This window comes from Bombina bombina, chromosome 6 (assembly GCF_027579735.1).
Source record: "Bombina bombina isolate aBomBom1 chromosome 6, aBomBom1.pri, whole genome shotgun sequence".
NCBI classification, from domain to species: Eukaryota; Metazoa; Chordata; class Amphibia; order Anura; family Bombinatoridae; genus Bombina; species Bombina bombina.
The window spans coordinates 801,994,483-802,016,095 of NC_069504.1; the positions used below are offsets into that span (position 1 = coordinate 801,994,483).

Below are 21,613 nucleotides of genomic sequence, written 5' to 3' on the forward strand. Positions count from 1 at the left end.
CAAGTCGTACTGCATAATAAACTAACTACTTTTCCAGTAACAGACTACCCCTTAATATAAAGACATACATTTTCACACAATAATTTATAAAAAGAATGACATCTAATTCCCTCTTGCATGGTGTCTAGTTTGTAAATCCAAAATGCCTCCCCCTGCTTCAACATTTTCCCTATTTCCCGGTATTTCTATATGCTCTATAGCTGCCATCTTAATTGACTCACACTATGTCTTGCCGCGATGAAGTGGCTGGATACTGGAAGTGTTCTCCTCAGGACCTATTTAATGTGTACAGCATTCGGCTGATTTTACAGACTGCAATTTAAGGCAATATTAAAAGGGACACTAAACCCAATTTTTTTCTTTCATGATTCAGATAGAGCATGCAATTTTAAGCAACTTTCTAATTTACTCCTATGATCATTTTTTCTTTGTTCTCTTGCTATCTTTATTTAAAAAAAAAAGGAATGTGATGCATAGGAGTCGGCCCATTTTTGGTTGAGAACCTGGGTTATGCTTGCTTATTGGTGGATAAATGTCAGCCACCAATAAGCAAGCGCTATCCATGGTGCTGAACCTAAAATGGGCTAGCTGCTAAGATTTACATTCCTGCTTTTTAAATCAAGATAACAAGAGAATGAAGAAAAATTGATAATAGGAGTAAATTAGAAAGTTGTTTAAAATTGCATGCATCTGAATCATGAAAGAAAAAATGTGGGTTTAGTTTAAGATAAAATTAGCTATTACATTTGTTTTCTTTAAATGTTTGTTGCGCAAATTATCATTACATCAAGTTGTAAAATTATGCAAGTAATTAGTGTTTTGGATAGCTTAATATTTATAAATAACCAAAAAGTTGTAATATTGCAAAGTATTAAACTACTTCTAACCAGCTACTTCATAATGCCACCCGGCTAGCAAAATGTTTTGTGGAGAACACTGCACGGGTATCTATTTATTTTCAAATCTTACATTGGATTTATATTGGTTAAGCCATATACACTATTTTCTGGTCGTCTCACCTATGTAAATACAGGAATGTTGTCATTTTAACATATATACTTTATTTATATCCAGTTCTGAGATGAACAAATTTATCTACACAATATGGAAAAAATAGCCCAAATACAATAATAAACTTTAACCATAACCAATTTAAAAGGGATTGTAAAGTTGAATGATGTTACAAACTGCTGTTTGTAACTGGCCCTTTAAATGAAAAATTGCCCTGCTTCCCTGGATTTTGGAGAAGCCTATTTGCCAGCCTCCTTCCACATGACTATGGCCCCAGGAAGATTGTGCCCCTGAGGACATATTGACTTTTGTTGGGTGTGTGTGGCCCTTTAAGAACCATCTGGGGACATATTGTGACGTTGATGAACAATGCCCCTTTAAGACTATGTCCCCAGACCTGTGAAATGACTTGTCCCTGGCTTTCTCCCACTTGGTTCAGTTTCATTGTGTGCCATTAAGAGTTAAATTTTGTTCAGCTTCAAGAAACCTATTCTAAATACAAGTCTGCTGGGATTAGCTCTAATTAGGTTTAGTGATCAACTTTCCCATTGTCTAATCAGACTAGTATTGATAAGGTGGACTGCATTGTTTTATTGTGTGTAATGTTATCTGCTGAAGTAAATGTTGTGGCCTGTCAAAGGGAGTGTCTCTCTATCTAATATCAAATGTGTGATGGGGGATTTTATGCCTCCCCCTGAGAGTGTCCTGTTTGCATGTAACCTGAATAAAAGCAGGCTGTGTGCTCCAGCACATCAGACCTATGTTGACCCTCTAACTTGAAGCTTTGACTCATGTTTGTAGGATACAGCTTATAATCACTACAGGGATTGCTATGCTCTTCATACTCCCTTAGCTACAGGGATTGCTACAGAAGGAAGAGGTTCACCTACTGGAGCCTGGTCATAGGTCCAGGGCGCAGAGCAGACGGCGAGATACCAGCCCAGCAGCGGTGGTTCATAGAGTCTGCATTACTTATGGTGGCTACGCAGCAGTTATAGTGTCCACGGTGCTGCTGCTCCTTTGGTGAGCGCTAGGAGCATCCTTTTCTACGGTCCAACTTCCAGCCAGCCTGGAGGCAACCGTAACATTTGGCGGCAGCGGTGGGATTGGCGTCCTAGCGCAAGGAGCAGCACCACAACAGCACTGGTATTGTAGGAAAGTTATTGAGGGCAACGCTAGCCACTGCGCAGCGTCCCTACCTACAGCAGCATGGAGCTGACAAGACACTATTCAGAACCCTGTGAAGAGCACCTCAACCTGATCCGTCGCTATGAGGGCGCGGATTTCGTTCCAGAGGTAAAGAGGCGGCTAGTCCGATATGGTCCAGACCCTGCACAGGAGGTAGTCAGTCGCATCATCCGGGAATTGGATACGGAGAACAAAGCGGCACGAGCCTTTGAGCGCCAACTGTGGAGTTTGAGGGTCTGGACACCTGGTCTCCAGCGAGAAAGTGAGTCACAGGGAGCGGAGAGCAACGACCTCCCTTCCCAGCGGCAGCCAGAGTTACAGGGAGAGGAGAGCAGCGACCGCCCTCCCCAGCGGCAGTATACCGTGCAGAGGGAAGAGACAACCAGTCCCCTTCCCCAGCCAGAGATACCAGAGGAAGCAGGCCTCATAGACTGGTCCTGGGAGGACCCCCAGCAGGCAGGTGGAGATGGGACCGCAGTCTCTCTACCGGCCCTACAGGGATGCTGGGCAGGCGGCCCAGATCCCCAGCGACAGACCCAGCTACAGGGAGGGGAGAGCATCGACCTCCCTCCCCAGCCGGAGTGTGCCCTCCAGGGAGAGGAGACAACCGGTCTCTCTCCCCAGCCGCAGCATGTTCCACAGGAAGCGGAGAGCATCGACCTCCCTTCCCAACGGCCACCGGAGTATCAGGAGGAGGAGGTAAGCTAATCTCCCCCTCCCCAGCTAACTCCTAACTTGGGCCCAGGGTTAACAGTGGAGATGTTAACCCCCACTGACCCCCACGTTCTCTTTTCCACCGGGCAGGACTATGCCCCAATTCCCACAGCAGAAGAGCTGGCATCAGGACAGAGCGCTGCTGGCCTCTGCCCTACAGACCCCCTTGTTACAGGACTGGCCTGCAAACCCCTCACCCCAGCAGAAGCGCTGGCACCAGGGCAGAGTGCCGCTGGCCTCTGCCCCCCAAGTACCACCAGCTATTTGCCCAGCTGCTCCAGGAAGGCCGAGGATGCTACACTTTCATCCTACAACCTGGAACCTACAGGCCAGTACTACTTATTGTGGGGGGGGCTACTTTGCTGCTAATGTTTATTTGTGGGTGGGTTGCGAGACTAACTTAGGCACTGACCGACAGAAGGTCAGGTGCCTGGTTAGTCTCCCTCCAAAAGGGGAGATATGTTACAAACTGCTGTTTGTAACTGGCCCTTTAAATGAAAAATTGCCCTGCTTCCCTGGATTTTGGAGAAGCCTATTTGCCAGCCTCCTTCCACATGACTATGGCCCCAGGAAGATTGTGCCCCTGAGGACATATTGACTTTTGTTGGGTGTGTGTGGCCCTTTAAGAACCATCTGGGGACATATTGTGACGTTGATGAACAATGCCCCTTTAAGACTATGTCCCCAGACCTGTGAAATGACTTGTCCCTGGCTTTCTCCCACTTGGTTCAGTTTCATTGTGTGCCATTAAGAGTTAAATTTTGTTCAGCTTCAAGAAACCTATTCTAAATACAAGTCTGCTGGGATTAGCTCTAATTAGGTTTAGTGATCAACTTTCCCATTGTCTAATCAGACTAGTATTGATAAGGTGGACTGCATTGTTTTATTGTGTGTAATGTTATCTGCTGAAGTAAATGTTGTGGCCTGTCAAAGGGAGTGTCTCTCTATCTAATATCAAATGTGTGATGGGGGATTTTATGCCTCCCCCTGAGAGTGTCCTGTTTGCATGTAACCTGAATAAAAGCAGGCTGTGTGCTCCAGCACATCAGACCTATGTTGACCCTCTAACTTGAAGCTTTGACTCATGTTTGTAGGATACAGCTTATAATCACTACAGGGATTGCTATGCTCTTCATACTCCCTTAGCTACAGGGATTGCTACAGAAGGAAGAGGTTCACCTACTGGAGCCTGGTCATAGGTCCAGGGCGCAGAGCAGACGGCGAGATACCAGCCCAGCAGCGGTGGTTCGTAGAGTCTGCATTACTTATGGTGGCTACGCAGCAGTTATAGTGTCCACGGTGCTGCTGCTCCTTTGGTGAGCGCTAGGAGCATCCTTTTCTACGGTCCAACTTCCAGCCAGCCTGGAGGCAACCGTAACAAATGACTTAAAGCCCAATATTTAAAAATAATCATAAAAACATGGACACTTTAAGTCATTAAACTTTCCAATTACGCTTTTTAAAATACTTTTTATTGCTGTAAACTTACCGCCGATCGATGACAAATCCGGCTTCCTTCAGTCGTCGTGTGCCCTCTTTGGCGTCCAGCTCATGAAGTACACAACGATTGGAGGAAGTGGGATCGTCATCGATATGCGAACTACTGAAGGAAATGCATGCGGCGGATCAGCGGTACGTTTACAGTAACAAAAAAGGTAAGAATTTTAAAAAAAGAAAAGTAATTGTAAAGTTTAAATAGGGCATGTAATTTTAAACAACTTGCCAATTTACTTTTATCACCAATTTTGCTTTGTTCTCTTGTTGTTCTTAGTTGAAAGCTAAACCTAGGAGGTTCATATGTAATTTCTTAGACCTTGAAGACTGTCTCTAATTTGAATGCCTTTTGACCACTAGAGGGCATTAGTTCATGTGTTTCATATAGAGAACATTGAGCTCATGCACGTGAAGTGACCCAGGAGTGAGCACTGATTGGCTAAAATGCAAGTCTGTCAAAAAAACTGAAATAAGGGGGCAGTCAGCAGAAGCTTAGAAACAAGGTAATTACAGAGGTTAAAAGTATATTAATATAACAGTGTTGGTTATGCAAAACTGGGGAATGGGTAATAAAGGGATTTTCTTTCGTTTTAAACAACAAAACTTCTGGTGTTAACTGTCCCTTTAATGACTTAAAAGTGCCCATGTTTTTAAGATTATTTTTAAATATTGGGTTTTAAGTCATTTAACTTTACAATCCCTTTAAAAAGACTACAAACCCATATTATTACAAATTAGCAGCAATCTGTACAAGCGCAATAGAATTTTGAAAAGGAATGGGTCCCGGAAAAAAGAAGATTGTGTCCTGCCAGAAAGACCAAGTGAGAAAAAAAGAAATCATTTGGGTGGCCACACTGTTTTTAATAGGATCACTAATAACTACCACACCAACCAACTGTAAGATGCAAAAAAGGATATATTTAGCATGCATCAAAAGCACTGGACATGTTGGTACAAAGCCCTTAATCATGTCTCAAGTATACTAAATACATCCTTTTGGCATCAACAACTTGATGGTGCAGCTTTTGTTCTGTATTGTTTGGATGACTGGTGTCAGTGCAGTGACCGTATAGCTTGCACACAAGTGATGGACCTTTTATAGAATTGTGCATTTAGTAGGATCTCAATCTTTCTTTATTGGTCTTCTGAAAGGTACAAAGGAGCAGAGCAAATTGATCTCTAATTATTCTTTGTCACCATAAAATCCATTCCTGAATTTATCAACCTCAGGGAAATATTTATAAAAGCAAGTATAAGATATAATGTCCCTACAAGATTGTTTTGTTGACACATTTTATTTCTGTATTCTTAAGACTAAATGCAAAAGGTTAAAACCACATTGACACTGGTATCTATCCATTTGAGACAGTGACCTGCATTTGCCATTGCAGATCTGCTGCACACTACCCTTTGTTGCTAAATGCTACCACGGTCATGTTTTAAGACTGATTCAGAACATGATACTTAAAAAGGAAGTGACTGCCACATCTTCAGAGTCAGAAGCACAGCTCTTAGTTCCAGAATGTATATAGAACTTGAGGACAACTTCCATTGAAGACACATCTTTACATTAATGCTGTATTATTTTGGAAAGTATATTGGTCTGGTGACAAACAAAAACCAAAACCATAATATACCTAGAAACAGGATAAGATCAGCCAGCATTGAGAAATTTCAGACTGTAAAACTTTTCTCCTGTTGGCTGCCTCATTGAAAATATCACATTTTGAAAATGTTTGCTTTTCACAACTGTTTAAACAAGGCATCATGCAGGCCGCACAAACAATTTACAAATGTTTACATATACTAAGTAATGAACTTATACATATGTGGTTAATACATGTGATAGAATATATACATATATAAAATACTGTTTGAACAAGGCATCATGCAGGCCGCACAAACAATTTACATAAAACACTACGCTTCTCAAATGTTTACATATACAGGTAGCCCTCAGTTTACGCCGGGGTTAGGTTCCAGAAGGAATGGTTGTAAATCGAAACCGTTGTAAATTGAAACCCAGTTTATAATGTAAGTCAATGGGAAGTGAGGGAGATAGGTTCCAGGGCCCTCTCAAAATTGTCATAAGTAACACCTAATACATTATTTTTAAAGCTTTGAAATGAAGATTTTAAATGCTAAACAGCATTATAAACCTAATAAAATAATCACACAACACAGAATATATAATTAAACTAAGTTAAATGAACAAAAACATTTGCTAAACAGCATTATAAACCTAATAAAATAATCACACAACACAGACTTCACTTGCATTTTTCTACAAACAGTTCTTTCTATGCATTCCAATCTGGACTGATTTATAGACAGAAAGATCTTGTTCCTTTGAAATCTGCTCGATAGCTCAGATCTGGTTAAACTGATTAATTTCAGCTTGCTTGGCTTTGCTGCAAAACAAGTGGACAGCTCCACCTACTGGCTATTTTAATAAATGCACTGCTTCTCGATGCTTTTCAATAGCAGTCACATGACTGGGAAAAAAGGTTGTTATTCTGAAACGGTGTAAATTGAACCGTTGTAAAACGAAGGCCACCTGTATTAAGTATTGAACTTAGACATATGTGGTTAATACATGTGATAGAATATATACATATATAAAATATCGGCAAATGGATAAGTATGATAAAATTGAAGGAATAGCTACACCTTCAAACAACCACCTTTGCTGTATAATGCAAGACAGGGCAATTAAAATCAATAATTCTGTGAATACAAATGTTTCCTATAACAGAGCAAACTCTCCCAAAAGCACATTAATTTGATCACAGGATCATACAACTATACCATTGATGTCCAGAGTGACTGGGAAAAAAATCATCCTGTGGAAAGGTGAATCATAATCAGCCAAATAGTGGGTGCTGCTCTGTGTAGTAAAGGGGAATGACTGTGATACGCCCCTGGATGAATTGCTGTAGAAAAGACAAAAAGGGGACACAAGCGCAAACCACTCTAAGGGGCATATTTATCCCCGTATTTCCCGCTGCTCCATAACCTGTCCGCCTGCTCTGAGCAGGCGGACAGACATCGCCGGAAATCAACCCGATCGAGTACGATCGGGTTGATTGACACCCCCTGCTGGCGGCCTATTGGCCGCGAGTCTACAGGGGGCGGCGTTGCACCAGCAGCTCTTGTGAGATGCTGGTGCAATGTTGAATACGGCGAGCGTATTGCTCGCCGTATTCAGCGAGGTCTGTCAGACCTGATCCACACTGTCGCTGTTGATAAATATGGGCCTAAGAGTAAAAGTTATTAAACAATTAAAAGCGCAAGAATAAAAACAGACTTACAAGAAGTCAAATAAAAAATGCAATATGGATTTCACTGTGTGATCCTGATTGGCCGCAAGCAGGGTGCACTGTCAATATCTCTGAACAGCACTAGGATTAGCCCACAAATCGATATTGATATTACAAGTCCATGGTAAAAAAGAAAATTTATGCTTACCTGATAAATTTATTTATTTTTTAAACACGATGAGTCCACGGATCATCTTAATTACTAATGGGATATTCACCTCCTGGTCAGCAGGAGGCGGCAAAGAGCATCACAGCAAAGTTGTTAAATAGCTCCTCCCTTCCCTCCCACTCCAGTCATTCGGCCGAAGTTAAGGTGAGAAAGGAAGAAACAAGGTGCAGAGGTGTCTGAAGTTTATAACATACAAATAACCTGTCTAAATAACAGGGCGGGCCGTGGACTCATTGTGTCAAAAAAGAAATAAATGTATCAGGTAAGCATAAATTTTATTTTTAATGACACAATGAGTCCACGGATCATCTTAATTACTAATGGGATTCAATACCCAAGCTAGCGTACACAGATGATACGGGAGGGACAAGACAGGGAACCTAAACGGAAGGCACCACTGCTTGAAGAACCTTTCTCCCAAAAGCCGCCTCAGCCGAAGCAAAAGTGTCAAATTTATAGAACTTTGAAAAAGTGTGAAGAGAGGACCAAGTTGCGGCCTTGCAAATCTGTTCCACAGAAGCTTCATTTTTGAATGCCCATGAGGAAACAACGGCCCTCGTGGAATGAGCCATAACTCTCTCGGGAGGCTGCTGTCCAGCAGTCTCATATGCAAAACGTATGATACTCTTCAGCCAGAAAGAAAGAGAAGTAGCGAAAACCACAAACAAAGCAGAAGATTGGAGAAAATCTTTAGTCGCCTGTAGGTAAAACCTTAAAGCACGGACAACGTCCAAATTGTGCAGAAGCCGTTCCTTCTGAAAAGTAGGATTAGGACAAGGAAAGAACAACAATCTCCTGATTAATGTTCCGATCAGAAACAACCTTAGGAAGAAATCCTAATTTAGCATGTAAAACTACCTTATCTGAATGGAAAATAATGCAGAGAGTTTTGACACTCTACGAGCAGAAGAAATAGCAACAAGAAACAAAGCTTTCCAACATAACAACCTAATATCTAAGGAATGCATAGGCTCAAACGGAGCCCCTTGAAGAACTTTGAAAATTCAATTCAGACTCCATGGAGGAGTAACTGGTTTGAACAAAGGCCTGATCCTGACCAAGGCCTGACAAAATGATTGTACATCTGGAACATCTGCCAGATGTTTGTGTAACAAAACAGATAAGGCCAAGATTTGACCCTTTAGGGAACTTGTCGAGAAACCTTTCTCCAAACCTTCTTGGAGAAAAGACAGAATTCTAGGAATCCTAACTTTACTCCATGAGTAGCCCTTGGATTCACACCAATAGAGATATTTACGCCATATCTTATGGTAAAACCTACTAGTTACAGGTTTACGAGCCTGAATCATGGTTTCTATGACCGAGGAAGAAAAACCCCGCTTGGATAAAATTAAGCGTTCAATCTCCAGGCAGTCAGTTTCAAAGAAATTAGATTTGGGTAAAGGAAAGGCCCTTGATTAGAAGGTCCTTCCTCAACGGAATTCTCCAAGGAGGCAGAGATGACATGTCCACCAGATTTGCATACCAAATCCTGTGAGGCCATGCAGGTGCAATGAGAATCACTGATGCCCTCTCCTGCTTGATTCGAGCAATGACCCTAGGAAGAAGCGCAAATGGAGGAAATAGGTATGCTAGACTGAAAGTCCAAGGAACCCCCAGAGCATCTATCAGTCCCGCCTGGGGGTCCCTGGACCTCGACCTGTATCTTGGGAGCTTGGCATTCTGTCAAGATGTCATGAGATCTAATTCCGGCTGACCCCACTTGAGAATCAGGCTGGAGAAAACTTCCGGATGGAGATCCCCCTCCCCCGGATGAAAGGTCTGCCTGCTCAGGAAGTCTGCCTCCCAGTTGTCCACCCCTGGGATGTGGATCGCCGACAGGCAGCAAGAATGGGCCTCCCCCCACTGAATTGTCTTGGATACCTCTGTCCTCGCTAAGGAACGCCTCGTTCCTCGCTGATGATTGATGTAAGCCACTGAAGTTATGTTGTCCGACTGGAACTTGATAAACTGAACCGAGGCTAACTGAGGCCAGGCCTGAAGAGCATTAAAGATCGCTCTCAGCTCCAGGATGTTTATAGGAAGAACAGACTCTGACTGAGTCCAAACTCCCTGAGCCTTTAGGGAACCCCAGACTGCTCCCCACCCTAGAAGGCTGGTGTCTGTTGTCACAATCACCCAAGATGGTCTGCAAAAGCAGGTTCCCTGGGAGAGATGATCCAGAGACAACCACCATTGAAGAGAATCCCTCGTCTCCTGATCCAATAGTATTCGAGGTGACAAATCCGCATAATCTCCGTTCCATTGTCTGAGCATACTTAAATGCAGTGGTCTGAGGTGGAACCAAGCAAATGGGATGATGTCCATTGCCACCACCATCAGCCCGATTACCTCCATGCACTGAGCCACTGAAGGCCGAGGAGTGGACTGAAGCACTAGACAAGAATCAATAATCTTTGATTTCCTGACTACTGTCAGAAAAATCTTCATTGAAAGGGAATCTAATATAGTTCCTAAGAAAGTTACCCTTGTATTTGGGACTAAGGAACTCTTTTCCAAATTTACCTTCCACCCTTGAGATCGCAGGAAGGATAGCACCATGTCCGTGTGGGATCTTGTTTGTTGTAATAATTGTGCCTGGACTAGGATGTCTTCCAGATAGGGCGCCACTGCAATGCCCCGAAAATGAAGCACCGCCAACAGTGATCCCAGAACTTGTGATGATCCCTGTGAATGGGAACATGCAGGTACGCGTCCAAAACCACTGTTGTCATAAAATGACCCTCTTGGATCAAAGGAAGAATGGAACGAATAGTTTCCATCTTGAAGGACGCTACTTTGAGAAATTTGTTGAGACCCTTGAGATCTAAAATTGGTCTGATTGGAATAAAAACTCTGACCCTGTTCCAGTAATGGAACGGGAACCATCAATTCCAGGTAGGGAAGATCTCTTACACAGTGTAAGAAAGCCTCTCCTTTTGTCTGGTCTGCCAATAATCTTGAAGCAGTAACCTGCCCCTAGAAGGAAATACTTGAGCTCAAATGTGTATTCCTAGGACACAATGTACACCCCCCAGGGAACATAATCACAAAAACCAAACAAGATTGAAAAAGGAGAAGCTGCCCCCTTACAGATCGGGTGCACGCTCCTCATGCTATCCTTTATTCAACAGCAGACCTCTTGGACCATTTTCCCCTATTCTAAGCCAGATAGGGTCTCCAGAAGGCTTGAACTGCTTCTACTTGGGAGGAGTGGAAGGATATTCCTAGAAATCTCGAAAGGAACGAAATTATCCCATACTTCCTTTTCGCTATTCTGTATTTAAAGTTGTCTACTAACTTAAAAGCCCTTCTACTATCCCTGCGAGAGGGGTGTCTGTCCAATAGAAACAGACAACTCATCAAACCAGTACGTCGCCGCACTGGAAACAGTAGGCATACCAACCGCAGGCTCACAATGTACACCCTCTAACTTCTAACTATAGGGTTCTTCACCTGCATAGAGTCCTTAAGGAACTACTATCCCCCATGCGAATAGCATCTCCCTAGGCTAGCGTGGAAAACATAATTTATGCTTACCTGATAAATTTATTTCTCTTGTAGTGTGTTCAGTCCACGGGTCATCCATTACTTATGGGATATATTCTCCTTCCCAACAGGAAGTTGCAAGAGGATCACCCAAGCAGAGCTGCTATATAGCTCCTCCCCTCACATGTCATATCCAGTCATTCGACCGAAACAAGACGAGAAAGGAGAAACTATAAGGTGCAGTGGTGACTGGAGTTATAATTTTAAAATTTAGAACCTGCCTGAAAAAGACAGGGCGGGCCGTGGACTGAACACACTACAAGAGAAATAAATTTATCAGGTAAGCATAAATTATGTGTTCAGTCCACGGGTCATCCATTACTTATGGGATACCAATACCAAAGCTAAGTACACGGATGATGGGAGGGACAAGGCAGGAACATTAAACAGAAGGAACCACTGCCTGAAGAACCTTTCTCCCAAAACCAGCCTCCGAAGAAGCGAAAGTGTCAAATTTGTAAAATTTGGAAAAAGTATGAAGTGAAGACCAAGTTGCAGCCTTGCAAATCTGTTCAACAGAGGCCTCATTCTTAAAGGCCCAGGTGGAAGCCACAGCTCTGGTGGAATGAGCTGTAATTCTTTCAGGAGGCTGCTGTCCAGCAGTCTCATAGGCTAAACGTATTATGCTACGAAGCCAAAAAGAGAGAGAGGTAGCCGAAGCCTTTTGACCTCTCCTCTGTCCAGAGTAAACGACAAACAGAGAAGAAGTTTGTCTAAAATCTTTAGTTGCCTGTAAGTAGAACTTCAGAGCACGGACCACGTCTAGATTATGCAAAAGACGTTCCTTCTTTGAAGAAGGATTAGGACATAATGATGGAACAACAATCTCTTGATTGATATTCCTGTTAGAAACAACCTTAGGTAAAAACCCAGGTTTAGTACGCAGAACTACCTTGTCTGAATGAAAGATCAGATAAGGAGAATCACAATGTAAGGCAGATAACTCAGAGACTCTTCGAGCCGAGGAAATAGCCATCAAAAACAAAACTTTCCAAGATAAAAGCTTAATATCAATGGAATGAAGGGGTTCAAACGGAACACCCTGAAGAACTTTAAGAACCAAGTTTAAGCTCCACGGAGGAGCAACAGCTTTAAACACAGGCTTAATTCTAGCCAAAGCCTGACAAAAGGCCTGGACGTCTGGATGCTCTGCCAGACGTTTGTGTAAAAGAATAGACAGAGCTGAAATCTGTCCCTTTAGCGAACTAGCGGATAAACCCTTTTCTAAACCCTCTTGTAGAAAAGCTAATATCCTAGGAATCCTAACCTTACTCCATGAGTAACTCTTGGATTCGCACCAATATAAATATTTACGCCATATCTTATGGTAAATTTTTCTTGTCACAGGTTTCCGAGCCTGTATTAATGTATCAATAACCGAATCCGAAAACCTACGCTTTGATAGAATCAAGCGTTCAATTTCCAGGCAGTCAGCCTCAGAGAAATTAGGTTTGGATGGTTGAAAGGACCCTGAATTAGAAGGTCCTGCCTCAGAGGAAGAGACCATGGTGGACAGGACGACATGTCCACTAGGTCTGCATACCAGGTCCTGCGTGGCCACGCAGGCGCTATCAGAATTACCGATTCCCTCTCCTGTTTGATCCTGGCAATCAGCTGAGGTAGCAACGGAAATGGTGGAAACACATAAGCTATGTTGAAAACCCAAGGGGCTGCTAATGCATCTACCAGCACCGCTCCCGGGTCCCTGGACCTGGATCCGTAACAAGGAAGCTTCGCGTTCTGGCGAGATGCCATGAGATCCAGATCCGGTTTGCCCCAACGACGAATCAGTTGAGCAAATACCTCCGGGTGAAGTTCCCACTCTCCCGGATGAAAAGTCTGGCGACTTAGGAAATCCGCCTCCCAGTTCTCTACGCCTGGGATGTGAATCGCTGACAGGTGGCAAGAGTGAGACTCTGCCCAGCGAATTATCTTCGAGACTTTCAACATCGCTAGGGAACTCCTGGTTCCCCCTTGATGATTGATGTAAGCCACAGTCGTGATATTGTCCGACTGAAATCTGATGAACCTCAGCTTTGCTAACTGAGGCCAAGCTAGAAGAGCATTGAATATTGCTCTTAATTCTAGAATGTTTATTGGGAGGAGTTTCTCCTCCTGAGTCCACGATCCCTGAGCCTTCAGGGAATTCCAGACTGCTCCCCAGCCTAGAAGGCTGGCATCCGTTGTTACAATCGTCCAATCTGGCCTGCGAAAGGTCATTCCTTTGGACAGATGAACCGGTGACAACCACCAGAGAAGCGAATCTCTGGTCTCCTGGTCCAGATTTAGCAAAGGGGAAAGATCTGAGTAATCCCCGTTCCATTGACTGAGCATGCATAGTTGCAGCGGTCTGAGATGCAGGCGCGCAAATGGCACTATGTCCATTGCCGCGACCATTAAGCCGATTACCTCCATGCACTGAGCTACTGATGGGCTTGGAACGGAATGAAGGACACGGCAAGCATTGAGAATCTTTGATAACCTGGACTCCGTCAGGTAAATCTTCATCTCTACAGAATCTATAAGAGTCCCTAGAAAAGGAACCCTTGTGAGTGGTAACAGAGAACTCTTTTCCACGTTCACTTTCCACCCATGCGACCTCAGAAATGCTAGAACTATCTCTGTATGAGACTTTGCATTCTGAAAACTTGACGCTTGTATCAGAATGTCGTCTAGGTACGGAGCCACCGCTATGCCTCATGGTCGTAGTACCGCCAGAAGTGAGCCCAGAACCTTCGTAAAAATTCTCGGGGCCGTGGCTAACCCGAAGGGAAGAGCCACAAACTGGTAATGCCTGTCTAGAAAGGCAATCCTCAGGTACCGATAATGATCTTTGTGAATCGCTATATGAAGGTAAGCATCCTTTAAGTCCACCGTGGTCATATATTGACCCTCTTGGATCATGGGTAGGATGGTTCGAATGGTTTCCATCTTGAACGATGGTACCCTTAGGAATTTGTTTAAGATCTTTAAGTCCAAGATTGGTCTGAACGTTCCCTCTTTTTTGGGAACCACAAATAGATTTGAGTAAAATCCTTGTCCCTGTTCCGATCGCGGAACTGAGTGGATCACCCCCATGATTAAGAGGTCTTGTACACATTGTAGAAATGCCTCTCTCTTTACTAGGTTTGTCGATAACCTCGAAAGATGGAACCTCCCTTGTGGAGGAGAGGTTTTGAAATCCAGAAGGTATCCCTGAGATATAATCTTTAACGTCCAGGGATCCTGCACATCTCTTGCCCAAGCCTGGGCAAAGAGAGAAAGTCTACCCCCCACTAAATCCGTCTCTGGATAGGGGGCCCTGACTTCATGCTGTCTTAGGGGCGGGAGTAGGCTTTCTGGCCTGCTTGCCCTTGTTCCATGACTGGTTGCCTTTCCAACCTTGTCTGTAACGAGCAGTAGTTCCTTCCTGTTTTGGAGCGGAGGAAGTCGATGCTGCTCCTGCCTTGAAGTTACGAAAGGCACGAAAATTAGACTGTTTGGCCTTTGGTTTGGCCCTGTCCTGAGGAAGGGCGTGGCCCTTACCTCCCGTAATGTCAGCAATAATTTCCTTCAAGCCGGGCCCGAATAAGGTCTGCCCTTTGAAAGGAATGTTAAGTAGTTTAGACTTGGAAGTTACATCCGCTGACCAGGATTTAAGCCAGAGCGCTCTGCGCGCCTGTATGGCGAATCCAGAATTTTTAGCCGTAAGTTTGGTTAGATGTACTACGGCATCAGAAACAAACGCATTAGCTTGCTTAAGGGTTCTAACTTTGCTCAAGGCCTCATCCAACGGCTCTGTGCGAATTGCCTCTTCCAGAGACTCAAACCAGAATGCCGCTGCAGCCGTGACAGGCGCAATGCATGCAAGAGGCTGCAATATAAAACCCTGTTGAACAAACATTTTCTTAAGATAACCCTCTAATTTTTTATCCATTGGATCTGAGAAAGCACAGCTTTCCTCCACCGGGATAGTGGTACGCTTGGCTAACGTAGAAACTGCTCCCTCCACCTTAGGGACCGTCTGCCATAAGTCTCGTGTGGTGGCGTCTATAGGGAAAAAGGCACACCGGGTCTATCCCACTCCTTACTTATAATTTCTGTAAGTCTTTTTGGTATAGGAAAAACGTCAGTACACACCGGTACCGCATAGTATCTATCCAACCTACACAATTTCTCTGGAATTGCCACCGTGTCGCAATCATTCAGAGCCGCTAATACCTCCCCTAGTAACACACGGAGGTTCTCAAGCTTAAATTTAAAATTTGAAATTTCTGAATCCGGTCTCCCCGGATCAGAACCGTCACCGACAGAATGAAGCTCACCGTCCTCATGTTCTGCAAATTGTGACGCAGTATCAGACATGGCTCTCGTGTCATCAGCGCGCTCTGTCCTTAACCCAGAGCTATCGCGTTTGCCCCTTAATTCGGGCATATTATATTATACTTCTTTCATAACATTAGCCATATCATGTAAAGTGATTTGTAAGGGCCTAGATGTACTAGGTGTCTCAATCCTACGCATCTCCCGAGTGGGAGACGCAGGTACTGACAAGTGAGGAGAGTTAGGCGGCATAACTTCCCCCTCGTTGTCTGGTGATAGCTTCTTTATCGGTACAGATTGACTTTTATTCAAAGCAATATCAATACAATTGGTACACATTGTTCTATTGGGCTCCACATTGGCTTTTGAACATGATGAACAAAGTTTCCTCTGAATCAGACATGTTTAAAACAGACTTAGCAATGAAACTAACAAGCTTGGAAATCACTTTCAATAAGTTTACAAGCAATATAAAAAACGCTGCAGCGCTTCAAAAATACAGATATAATTAAACAATTCTTAACAAGAAGTGTATTATTAGCAGAGGATTGCACCCATTAGCAAAAGGATGATTAACCCCTCAATACCCAAAACGGATAACAGATATCAATTAAGATTTGACGCTTTTAATCACAGTCAGCACACTGTCACAGATCTGCTGTGACTGATTACCTCCCTCACAAATTAAATTTGCAGACCCCTGAGCTCTCTAGAGACGTCCTGGATCAAGGAGGAAGAAGCAGAAAGACTGTGCAATAATTTTAACTGCGCAACAAGGCGCTAAAACAAGGGCCCTCCCACTCCAATCACAACAGTGGGAGCCCTGATATAACGGTTTCCATGCAGAAAAATATGTTAGCCATGTGGAAAAAAATCATGCCCAAAGCGATTTATCACCAAAGTACCTCACAAAAACGAATAACATGCCAGTAAACGTTTTATTAAAAAACAACATTTTTCAATGTCATGCAAAGCTATCACTAAGCCTGCTACCAGTCGCTACCACTGCAGAGAAGGCTTAAGTATTATTTCAGTGTTAACAGTATTTTCTCAGTCAAATTCTAGTCCCTAGAATATAACTCGACTGCGCATACATTTATCAGCCTGATACCAGTTGCTACTACTGCATTTAAGGCTGTACTTACATCATATGGTAACAGCAGTATTTTCTTAGTCAATTCCATTCCCAGAAAATAAAGTACTGCACATACCTCATTTGCGGAGGACCCCGCATGCTATTCCCAGTTTCTGAAGTTACCCCACTCCTCAGAATGTCGAGAACAGCCAGTGGATCTTAGTTACGCCTGCTAAGATCATAGATAAAAAACGCAGGCAGTTTCTTCTTCCAAATACTGCCTGAGATAGAAAAAACAGCACACTCCGGTGCCATTTAAAATAACAAACTTTTGATTGAAGAATAGTTAAGTAAAAACTCCAGCTCCTCTCGCGACCTCCTTCTTTGTTGAGGGTTGCAAGAGAATGACTGGATATGACATGTGAGGGGAGGAGCTATATAGCAGCTCTGCTTGGGTGATCCTCTTGCAACTTCCTGTTGGGAAGGAGAATATATCCCATAAGTAATGGATGACCCGTGGACTGAACACACTTAACAAGAGAAATTCTCAATCCCCCCCGAGTATCGTCTTCTTTCTAAGTTATATAGAAAAAGGGGTAACCCTATAACCCTATCTGGAACAGGAAATACTTCCACCATGAAGGGCACATCACAATATTAGTATAACCCACTGGTGTCGGGGTCACCCAGAGTAGCTAAAACCTCCTCAAGTTAGCAAATGGAGATAATCAAGCTAAAACACAGAGAAAATAAACTCAGGATCAAATAAAGGTATTACCTCATCAGAGACTGAGAATTCCTTATGCGATACTACTGAAGTATCTTCCTTACAGGGAAGAAACATTCAGAAAAGCTACAACTGAATCAAAAACACGATTCTGAGAGAATATGTCCGCTTGTACTTTTTCCCTACAGCGTGGGAAAAACAGACCATGTATTAAACACAAGGTAACTCCAGGTGGAGTGTGAGAGGAAACGCAGGGAACTGCATGTGGGCTATAAATTTTTTGGGACACCTTAGGAGAAATTTGTGACATATCTTGACCATTGTCAATAGACTCCTAAGCAGCATGTGCCTAAAGAGTAGGTTCAGAACAAGTTTATCTTTATCAATTAAAGATCTCTCAATAAATGAGAAATAGAAGAGGATTCGTAGTACCACATTGGTATCCAACCCTAAAACAAGAGACCCCTAGCAGGGCCTCCTGGTCCATCCTGAGTCACAAAGGATGAATTACACAAATAAACAGTTGGAATTTTTTAATAAAAATTTACATTAAAATTTTTTTACTGTCTCTTTAAATTTTAAACTGTAACTTTTTATTTTTTTGTGCAGAAGTTAGATTAGCATGCCAATATTGCAGAACCTATCTACACCTCAGTTTAATCTTGCTGAGGTGTCATCTGGCCATCAGGAAAATACATTGCAAACTTTGTTTATTTTCTCAAAAATGCACTTAAAATAAACGTTACTTCTTTATTCATAAACCGATCCAGAACGCAACTTTTTTTATATAGCGCTGACCGGACCCACATATAGGAAAACATAATTTATGTAAGAACTTACCTGATAAATTCATTTCTTTCATATTAGCAAGAGTCCATGAGCTAGTGACGTATGGGATATACATTCCTACCAGGAGGGGCAAAGTTTCCCAAACCTTAAAATGCCTATAAATACACCCCTCACCACACCCACAATTCAGTTTAACGAATAGCCAAGAAGTGGGGTGATAAAAAAGTGCGAAAGCATATAAAATAAGGAATTGGAATAATTGTGCTTTATACAAAAAAATCATAACCACCACAAAAAAGGGTGGGCCTCATGGACTCTTGCTAATATGAAAGAAATGAATTTATCAGGTAAGTTCTTACATAAATTATGTTTTCTTTCATGTAATTAGCAAGAGTCCATGAGCTAGTGACGTATGGGATAATGACTACCCAAGATGTGGATCTTTCCACACAAGAGTCACTAGAGAGGGAGGGATAAAATAAAGACAGCCAATTCCTGCTGAAAATAATCCACACCCAAAATAAAGTATAATAAAAAACATAAGCAGAAGATTCATACTGAAACTGCTGCCTGAAATACTTTTCTACCGAAAACTGCTTCAGAAGAAGGAATTACATCAAAATGGTAGAATTTAGTAAAAATATGCAAAGAGGACCAAGTTGCAACTTTGCAAATGTGATCAACCGAAACTTCATTCTTAAACGCCCAGGAAGTAGAAACTGACCTGGTAGAATGAGCTGTAATCCTCTGAGGCGGAGTTTTACCCGACTCAACATAGGCAAGATGAATTAAAGATTTCAACCAAGATGCCAAAGAAATGGCAGAAGCTATCTGGCCTTTTCTAGAACCGGAAAAGATAACAAATAGACTAGAAGTCTTTCGGAAAGACTTAGTAGCTTCAACATAATATTTCAAAGCTCTAACAACATCCAAAGAATGCAAAGATTTCTCCTTAGAATTCTTAGGATAAGGACATAATGAAGGAACCACAATTTCTCTACTAATGTTGTTGGAATACACAACTTTAGGTAAAAATTCAGAAGAAGTTCGCAACACCGCCTCATCCTGATGAAAAATCAGAAAAGGAGACTCACAAGAAAGAGCAGATAAATCAGAAACTCTTCTGGCAGAAGAGATGGCCAAAAGGAACAAAACTTTTCCAAGAAAGTAATTTAATGACCAATGAATGCATAGGTTCAAAGGGAGGAGCTTGAAGAGCTCCCAGAACCAAATTCAAACTCCAAGGAGGAGAAATTGACTTAATGACAGGTTTTATACGAACCAAAGCTTGTATAAAACAATAAATATCAGGAAGAATAGCAATCTTTCTGTGAAAAAGAACAGAAAGAGCAGAGATTTGTCCTTTCAAGGAACTTGCAGACAAACCCTTATCTAAACCATCCTGAAGAAACTGTAAAATTCTCGGTATTCTAAAAGAATGCCAAGAAAAAAGATGAGAAAGACACCAAAAAATATAAGTCTTCCAGACTCTAAAATATATCTCTCTAGATACAGAATTACGAGCCTGTAACATAGGATTAATCACAGAGTCAGAGAAACCTCTTTGACCAGGAATCAAGCGTTCAATCTCCATACCTTAAAATTTAAGGATTTGAGATCCTGATGGAAAAAAGGACCTTGCGACGAAAGGTCTGGTCTTAACGGAAGAGTCCACGGCTGGCAAGAGGCCATCCGGACAAGATCCGCATACCAAACCTGTAAGGCCATGCCGGAGCTACCAGCAGAACAACGAGCATTCCTTCAGAATCTTGGAGATTACTCTTGGAAGAAGAACTAGAGGCGGAAAGATATAGACAGGATGATACTTCCAAGGAAGTGATAATGCATCCACTGCCTCTGCCTAAGGATCCCGGATCTGGACAGATATCTGGGAAGTTTCTTGTTTAGATGAGACGCCATCAGATCTATTTCTGGAAGTTCCCACATTTGAACAACCTGAAGAAATACCTCTGGGTGAAGAACCATTCGCCCGGATGCAACGTTTGGCGACCGAAATAATCCGCTTCCCAATTGTCTACACCTGGGATATGAACCGCAGAGATTAGACAGGAGCTGGAATCCGCCCAAACCAAAAAAATTGAGATACTTCTTTCATAGCCAGAGGACTGTGAGTCGCTCCTTGATGATGTATGCCACAGTTGTGACATTGTCTGTCTGAAAACAAATGAACGATTCTCTCTACAGAAGAGGCCAAAACTGAAGAGCTCTGAAAACTGCACGGAGTTCCAAAATATTTATCGGTAATCTCACCTCCTGAGATTCCCAAACTCCTTGTGCCGACAGAGATCCCCACACAGCTCCCCAACCTGTGAGACTTGTATCTGTTGAAATTACAGTCCAGGTCGGAAGCACAAAAGAAGCCCCCTGAATTAAACGATGGTGATCTGTCCACCACGTTAGAGAGTGTTGAACAATCGGTTTTAAAGATATAAATTGAAATATCTTTGTGTAATCCTTGCACCATTGATTCAGCATACAGAGCTGAAGAGGTCGCATGTGAAAAACAAGCAAAGGGGATTGCGTCCAATGCAGCAGTCATAAGACCTAGAATTTCCATGCATATGGTTACCGAAGGAAATGATTATGACTGAAGGTTTCGACAAGCTGAAAACAATTTAGACGTCTCTTGTCTGTTAAAGACAGAGTCATGGACACTGAATCTATCTGGAAACCCAGAAAGGTTACCCAACAACACAAGTCGAATCGCATGAGATTCTTTGAATGAGAAGACTGAGCAAATACCAAGATAATCGTCCAAATAAGGAAAAAACCCTGTTCTCTGAATACAGAAAGAAGGGCACCGAGAATCTTTGAAAAAAATTCTTGGAACTGAGGCTAGGCCAAACAGTAGAGCCACAAAACTGGTAATGCTTGTCTAAAAAGAGAATCTCAAACACTAAAAGTGATCTGAATGAATCGGAATATGCAGATACACATCCTGCAAAACTTTTGTAGACATAAAATGCCCTTGCTAAACAAAAGGCAGAATAGTCCTACAGAAACCATCTTTAATGTTGGTATACATAACGATTCAATAGATCCGGAACTGGTCTGAAGGAATTGACCTTCTTTGGTACAATGAAGAGATAAAATAAAACCCTAGCCCCTGTTCCAAAACTGGAACTGGCATAATTACTCCAGCCAACTCTAGATCTGAAACACATTTCAGAAATGCTGAGCCTTGCTGTGTTAACTGGGACACGGGAAGAAAAAAATCTCTTAGCAGGAGGCCTTAACTGAAGCCAATTCTGTAC

At 42.6% G+C, this 21,613-nt stretch overlaps 1 protein-coding gene across 1 annotated transcript in view; it reads right to left on the bottom strand.

Annotated features, from left to right (window-relative positions):
* STAMBP (STAM binding protein) overlaps positions 1 to 21,613 on the bottom strand; it is a 70,505-nt gene that overhangs the window by 1,132 nt on the left and 47,760 nt on the right. The gene's annotated exons all lie outside the window — the stretch shown is intronic.